The 8,268-nt window shown below is 39.6% G+C and overlaps 1 pseudogene; it reads left to right on the top strand.

The window, feature by feature from the left end:
- The first annotated feature begins 1,400 nt into the window (after positions 1-1,400).
- LOC148027895 (uncharacterized) lies at positions 1,401-4,353 on the top strand (annotated as a pseudogene).
- Positions 4,354-8,268: the final 3,915 nt, after the last annotated feature.

Genomic DNA, 8,268 nt, shown 5'->3' with positions numbered 1-8,268 from the left:
TTTGCATGACGCACAAGCACATCTAGATAGGCTAGGCACAATTCTTCCAATGCATCCATATTTTTTGCATGTAGCATCGATTGATTGGTTGCATATCATGGATCCAACATTGTATATTTTTTCAAATCATGAATGATTGGGCACATAGTTCATTTCCAAAAAGCATATTCCTACTAGGGCACATTGCATAAAAAACAGGTTCATATCCAAAGAATATTCATTTTTAAGACTCAAGGATCAAAGGAAAAAGGTCGTACATTTTACATCGTCAGTGAGTATTTCTTGAAGGAAAAGAGGACATGTGTGCTGGAAGTGTGTGCAATTACAAGAACAATAGGCCAAGGAAGGGAATAAGTCGTCCAAGATAAAAGATTGGAGAAAAATGATACAATTTACGAATATCAAAATTTTTGCTCGATTTTGATGGATTTTCGTAATTCTGCTTGCGTAAGCTTGTCAACCAGATGTATTCGGATCGTTTTAAGTATCCAAATGTCTATATTCGGAGTTCAAATGACGAAGTTATGGTCCAAACAAGTTACATATAGGCATAAAGCAGAAAAAACGAAAGTAGTGAAAAGCAGTAGAAAAGCAAAAGACAAAAGCTGAAAGCTGAAAGCAAAAAGCCTAATGTGTGTGAGTGTGAATAGAAAACTATATAAGGAGATGCGAATGGAGAGTTAAGGGCCTTTCCCCTTGATTACAATTGTATTTTATGAGAGAGGAGAGAGGAGGGTCGCATGCTAGAGTGAGCTCTTGTCATGCTAATTTGAAAGTCAGAGCCTTTGGATGTCAAAGCACCGAGCGTCGGATCATGGTTGTTAGGGTACGAAAATATATTTCTCTTGGATTGTTTTTGAATTATTGGTATTTCCGTTGTGTGGTTGTGTGATGCTCTACCCGCATATGGGTTTTAAATTGTTTTGAGCTATAAGAGGCATTGGGCATTGTTTTTAGTCTTGTTTTTTGTGTGGCTTGTGGTGTTTTATCGAATATTTGAATTTTTCAAATTGAGTTGTGCATTCAAAAAAGTCAATTATCCCAACCGGCACTCCTTAACGTCTTGTTATCGGGTTGTGAGTGAGGCTTGCTCTCGATCACTGCTCGCATAACAACGTCTTGGCCCTAGGGTTCCTAATTTCCTTGCAGAAGTCTAGTATTTGGCCAATTGATCCTTAGGGTGAGGACCCTCGTTCTTGTATAGGCGTTTAGCTAACCCTAACATTCCGTGAATGTGGGTAGGATCTTTGAGGTCGGAAATATTAGGTCGGCATCCTAAGTGCGATACTAGGTAGAATTTTAACGTAGCTTAACCCTGTCTAGCACATTGAGGTATTCGTCCTATTAACTATTTATGCTTTTAGCAGGATGCTAGGAAAAAGTGAGTCCTGAATCCGGATATGGAAGGTGGACCTCTAAGGCCTGTTGACGGTAAAGTGGATCCCGAGAAGGATAGAGAGGTGCCAAGAAAGAAGACAAAAGTAAAAAAAGAGGCTAAAGTGTCCAACGACCAAAGAAAGAAATGGTTTGGCATGAAAAGAGAACTTTGGCTAACTACCATGACTTTGACCTAGCAAGTTCTCTTTGCGAAGTTAACCAGATGTGAATCTCCTGCAATTGATTAAACTTTCTCTAGGAGTACGCAAGGAATTCAAGAAAATCCTGCATATCGGGTATATAGTATAACCTTTGGGTATAGCTAGAGTGGGAGAATATTGGTTTGATCATGCTAAACAGCATCACCCTAGGGTTCTAGTATATGTGGATGGAATATTAGTGGAGCACGCTATCGTGGACACTAGATCCTTTGTCAATATCATAAGTTCAGACTTGATGGAGTGGCTAGGTCTCAAAATTCAAAAAGACGACTCCACACTTCTTAGGATGGCGGATGATAGTCTAAGACAACTGGAAGGTTGCATCACTAAAGTCCACGTTACTGTTGCAAGCGTGTAATGCTATCTAGACTTTAGGGTGATAAGGTTTGAAGGATATCCTAGCTATTGAGTTTTGCTAGGAAGGCCCTGGATTTTACGAACAGACTGTCAAGTCGATATACCCGCTAGTCGAGTGATTCTAGGTCGAGGTGCCTGTAATAAAGCAAATTTAACCTAGGCTTAGGAGTTAGACACATTAATTAGGGTTAGCTATAAATAGTGGAATATGGCCAAATGTTGTAACCTTTTGTTCATTTTTGAAATACAACTCCTTGTGGAGCTCTTGAGGTCACATCCTCCCACCATTCATGGAGGTGCATATCCATGTCCACCCTACTTGGAGGTGAGTATCCTTATCCACCATTGTAGAAGGTGAGTATTCTATAGCAGCTTATCATCACTTGATTCTCAGTATACCATCTATTTTTCCATTTGTACATCTCATATGGAACATGGATCTTGGCTATGGCAGTAGCATTTCTTGTTATTGTCAGCATTAGATGTTAAATCTTGTGTATTTTCTTGTATGAGATGTTAGCTTTATTACATTGGTATCAGAGCCTTGCTTTGATCTAAGGCAAGCTTTAATTTCATCATTTTCATGATTATGATCTGGTTGGGGAGGTCATTTTCATGGAAGATTTGGTTACAAACATCATTTCTGTGTAACTGGAGTTGAAGACACAATCACATGGTTTGGTTTCTACTTGGAGTGACCAGTCAGATTGCTGTACTACTTCAAACTGTGTTGAAGATGGTGGATCTTGGTAATACCCAGTGGGCAATGGTGGGCTCCATCCAATTTTAACAAGTCATGGCTCAATTTTAGCTCAAGAAATGAAGAGATATGGACAAAATGCAGGTAACTTGAGTTGAGGTTGAGTTTGGTGGGGGTTACTTTTGAGAGGGAAGGGTTTGCTTTTTAGACACTGTCTTTCTCTCTCCCATTTCAAGCTTCCTTCATACTCCACAGCCAATATTTTGCTTAAATCTTCGAACCATGGCTCTTCCAACAACAATGGTCTCCATAACTTGATTCTTGACCTCTTGAGCAACCTATAGAATAGAGATTTGGCTCTATTAGACTTCCTATTACTCTCCTTATCATGTTCAGGACAGCAGCGTGAACTGCGTCTGTTTTGAGACCTGCCACATCCTTGTTCATAGATGAGCTCTATTGTTCAAATGCTCCATGTTTGGTTAAGTAGGAGAGGTCGAGGCTGTTGAAGACGATGCTTAAAAAGAGGGAAAGAAAAATACAGGAAACGACTGCTATTATGCATAGAGGCAGTGATCCATCCTATGCATTGTAAGTAATGGGGTTCTTTGATCGGCGCGAAGAGAAATTTGTATTAGTGGAAGACAAGTACATCAGCGATCCTTTCTAATGCCCATCCATGTCCATACATATGCGCACGGCACACAATCGGCTTGCTCTTCCTGCACAGAATCTTCAAAGAAATTTGCGTTCCTTCTCCAATTTTCTGCACTGCTAGTAGCGCAAACAAGCTCTATGTGCCCTGTGGCGATTGGCCGATCACAGATTGTAGGGGGAGGATCTAGAAAAGAAGGCAAAGAAGAATCTCAAGGGATGGGGGATTTCTGGATCCAAGTACGACGACGCCGCAGAGCTCTTCGAAAAGGCAGGGAACTCCTACAAGCTTGCCAAAGAATGACTGGACATACCTATACAAGAATAAAACTTCAAGACTTCAAGCACTAGACAATGCTCAACAAATGCCTCAAGAGAATCATCAGTTATGGCAATCAAATCAAAAAAAGAAAAAACAAGACTTCAAATGCTCAAATCTTTGGCACTGAACAGCCAAAGCACAAGAATGAGTAGTTGTAGAGGTATGAGAGAGAGCTGCTATTGAAAGAGCTACCACAGAGGCTTGCAAAAGAGAAGCATAAGCACAAAGACAAGAAAAAGAAGAGGAAAAGAGACAGTGATGCTAATGGTGATTCACATGACAAGGACAAGCATTCTAAAAAGTCTCATCAATCTGAGATTGCCATAGAAGTGCCTCACTCAAAGAATGGGAAAATAGTGATGGATGTGATTGCTGCTTGCTCATCTTTTCCATTGGATAACCGACTCCAAAGGATTGATAGCATATAAGCAGTCAGTTCCAAAAGCAAACAGATATCAAACAGTTTAAGCCATGACCTAGCATTGTATGATAAGAGAGAAGAAGATAATGGGACAATAGACAGTCAGTTGCACTTGAAGATTGAAGTGCCCAGAGTTGATAGCAATGGTACAACTGCTAGTGAGTTGGTTTCCCTGTCAAAAAGTCTCATTGCATGCATTCACACTGAGTCACTTAAACAAAGGGATTCTCAGTTAGTACCTCAGAGAGAAGTCTGGTCTGCAATTGATGATCAAGTCTGGTTGTTTGTTAGTGATGAGTGATCAACCTCGGTCTAAACCAAGGCTAAAGTTGCAGGAGTCAGGAATAAGAATGTGCAGAATCGTGTCATCTACTCCAAGACTTGGTGCATCTAATTTTGACTATGGATAACTTTCTGGAACACACTCGCATATGAAGATAATAGCAGCTGCTATCTATTGTGCATCCAATTTCCTTTAAAGAACACTCCATAAGCTAAAGCCTCTTGAAAAAGGCTTGGGGAGATGGTCAAATGAGGAAACAACTACTCTTTTGAGATTGCAGTAGGAGGATGGTAGCAAATGGAGAAAATTATCAAACATCTTAAAAAGAGATCGATTTAGTATCAAGGTGCAATCAAGGCGGTTGAAGATTCAAAATGCAAAAGGACCTTGGATTGATGATGAAATTTAAAAAAAACTATTTGAACTGGTGCACAATTGTCTATGGCAAAAAGGCATTGGAAGGAATTGTTTCAAAGCAAAAGGATCGCCACCGGCATCTTCGTGACAATATCAATTGGGACCTGATTTTTGAGAAGCTCGGTACTCGATGTTTTAGTAGTTGCCAGAAAAAGTGGTATGGGTTTCTATCCTCATCTTTGGCTGCCTTTGGGCAGTGGTTAGATGGAGATGACATTTTACTACTCAAAAGGCTGTTGGAGTGTGGAGCTTGTTCATAAGACGAGGTAGAGTGGAATGTTTTGCTCGAGCACAGGTCACTATGGACAACATGTATAATAGGGGGTACAGATATGTAAGTGTGAGAACTATGCTCAGTCAAAGGCAACAACCTAATCATCAACATTCCTATAGACATCAAATGCATGAAGGGCATTGTTCTTATGATGATAGATCTCATAGGTATTCTCCTTATGGTCAGCAAGAGTATGTAGGGAATTACCATATGCAGCAGCATTTATATGATCATAATCATGATTATTTTCATGAGACTGATGGGAAGCATCAACCTTATGCAAATGAGGAAAATATGGGAGAAAATGATGCTTATGGAATACACTATGCAGAGTACCAAGGTCAGCCAACATACATTATGGATAATCATTTTGAAGAAGAAGAACCCATCCATCCTTTCTCATTCAACAATGTACATGGTACCTATGTGTCAAGTCGCAACTTGGAGGAGTGTCATGCTGAGACTAATGACAATAATAGAGCCGCAAATCAGAGGCTAGAATTCATGGGAGTTAGTACCACCAATGACGAAGTGCAATGGCCAAAGAACCCTCATGTCATAGATCAGGGGAATGAAGTAAACATCTCATGTGATTCTAACGACTTCCAACAAATGTCTAAGCAACTTGGCAATATGAATGATGGTTTACTTCAGCTTACCCACTCCATGGATGATAAATTTAATAAGATGATTTCTCATATGGAGCAACAAAGTAATAGATTGGATACCAAGTTTGATCAGTTGATCACTATATTCAGCAATTTGGGAGATAGATTCCAAAGTAAACTGCCATCCCATGTTGAAGAAGTGCCACTTATTCATGGAATGTGAGATCTACTACAACTCATCAAAATATACCATTGACTTATGAACATGGAGATCCTTCTAGAGTCAATGAAACCACTCAGCCACGTGCTAATTCATGGAGTAGAGGCAGGCCTAAATTTCCTATCTCAAGAGAACATGGATAGCAAGGTCATTCACTGCATGAAGATGAAGATGAAGCCGAAGACAAAGCTGAAGATGAAGATGAAGATGAAGATGAAGAGCAAGAGGATACACATGACAAAGTTGATCAAGAGTACATTAGTGTACAACAAGAAGAGAAAACTCAAGGTTTACATATATTTCATGATGATGTTGAAGAGGATTATGTTGATCATATATGTCATGAAGATATTGAGGCATCACATGAAGATATTGAGGAAACACATGCCAAATTCTATCAGTCCATTGACAACTCTGGTATGCTACAGCCAATAGAAGAAGATGTTGATTGGAATGCATATGGAGATGTACATGAGAAAATTTTTTGGGATGCATATACTTTTGATGAGAGTATCAATGAAGACATGCCTTATGATGATGATGAGATATCTTTTCCCTATGATCCGGGTAGTCATGATGGAGATGATTCTCTCTTTCCTTATGACTTGGGTGGTTTGACATTTATGGTTCATGACAATCCTACTTCTCTTGATGGTTATTATCTCGGTATTCCATATGACTCGGGTGGTATTATACTAAGAGAAAGTCATTTGCAGCAAGGCATCCTACATACAAAACTTAATGATACTTTGTTCTCATGGTTTGTTCATGGTTTATATGGGAGAAAGACTGAAGAAGATGGATTTTCCTGCAAAATACAGCTTGCTGTATTAAATTCCTATCATGGAATTAAATGATTTATCTTTGTCAAAATCATGGATTTTTGCTTGGAGAGGGTAGCCTACATATATACTTCGATATGACATATCATTTGTCCAATTTGGATGTGTCTATCGAAAGTTATGCCTATTTTACTATGGCAGCCCCGTTATGCCAGCATGTAGGAAATTCACTATAGATTTCTTGTGGAGCTTCATGGATCATGGGATCTTTTCATCCACATATGCTTTGATCTACTATTTCATCCATTTTATTCTTTCCCATTTTCTCAAGATTTGAGGACAAAGCTTCTTTAGGCCGGGATGGCTTGTAATAAAGCAAATTTAACCTAGGCTTAGGAGTTAGACACATTAATTAGGGTTAGCTATAAATAGTGGAGTATGGCCAAATGTGGTAACCTTTTGTTCATTTTTGAAATACAACTCCTTGTGGAGCTCTTGAGGTCACATCCTCCCACCATTCATGGAGGTGCATATCCATGTCCACCCTACTTGGAGGTGAGTATCCTTGTCCACCATTGTAGAAGGTGAGTATTCTATAACAGCTTATCATCACTTGATTCTCAGCATACCATCTATTTTCCCATTTGTACATCTCATATGGAACATGGATCTTGGCTATGGCAATAGCATTTCTTGTTATTGTCAGCATTAGATGTTAGATCTTGTGTATTTTCTTGTATGAGATGTTAGCTTTATTACAATGCCCCATCGTGTAATAGTGGATGCTTACCCTGAGTCTCCTCAGAGTGAGAGAGCTCCTTTATCCTCCACTGAACTAGAAATAGTAGATGATCCATCTAATAGTGAGATGTCATCGAGCGATGGATCTAAGGAAGGGTCCACTACAGAGGATATTTATTAGATAACCTTGAATGAGCCAATAGAGCCTCACGATGATCAAATAAGAGACGTGGATGTTATTGTGCTGGACCTTGGTACGCCTAATGATTCACGGCCATTCAAATTGGGTTCTATGCTCAGTTCAGAAGAGAGAGAGGACTATGTGTCCCTGATTCAAGAGTTTTGCAACATCTTTTCTTGGAGGTATGACAAACTTCGGGGTATTCGTCCCAATCTAGCTATGCATATTATTCTTGTAAAGGAAGGTACCCACCCTGTACGTCAGAAAGGAAGGCATATGCCTTTTGAATTAAGGGACAGGTTGTTTGAGAAACTACAGAAGTTGCAAAAGCGGGTTTGATCTTCCTTGTTCAGCATACTGAATGGTGCTCACCAGTTGTGATCAAGAAGAAGAAGAATAAAAAAAACTGGCCCTCTTGGCCTGATGCAATCAAACAAATATATATTCCCCCCTTTTAAAGTCTAGCTAATATACAACAAGATGCTCCATGAAATAAGGCTCCTACCCTAAACTAAATGCATCAGATTGTGACCTATGTCTCTTGCATAAATAGCATGAGGTGTACGCATAACGTGTCATTTGACCAACCTATGGGTCCAAGATAACAAAGTCAAATGGGTCTTGGCCACTCTTTGCATCACCTATACTAACCATCGCTTGCTATATAGAGCATGTTCTAATAAAAGCCCCCATAATTGATGGGGGCCTAT

Source organism: Lygodium microphyllum, chromosome 12 (assembly GCF_053477565.2).
Source record: "Lygodium microphyllum isolate KBCC chromosome 12, Lygodium_microphyllum_v1.1.10, whole genome shotgun sequence".
NCBI lineage: Eukaryota > Viridiplantae > Streptophyta > Polypodiopsida > Schizaeales > Lygodiaceae > Lygodium > Lygodium microphyllum.
Note: the sequence above shows the minus strand (reverse complement) of the source record. Positions and strands in the feature narration are given on the sequence as shown.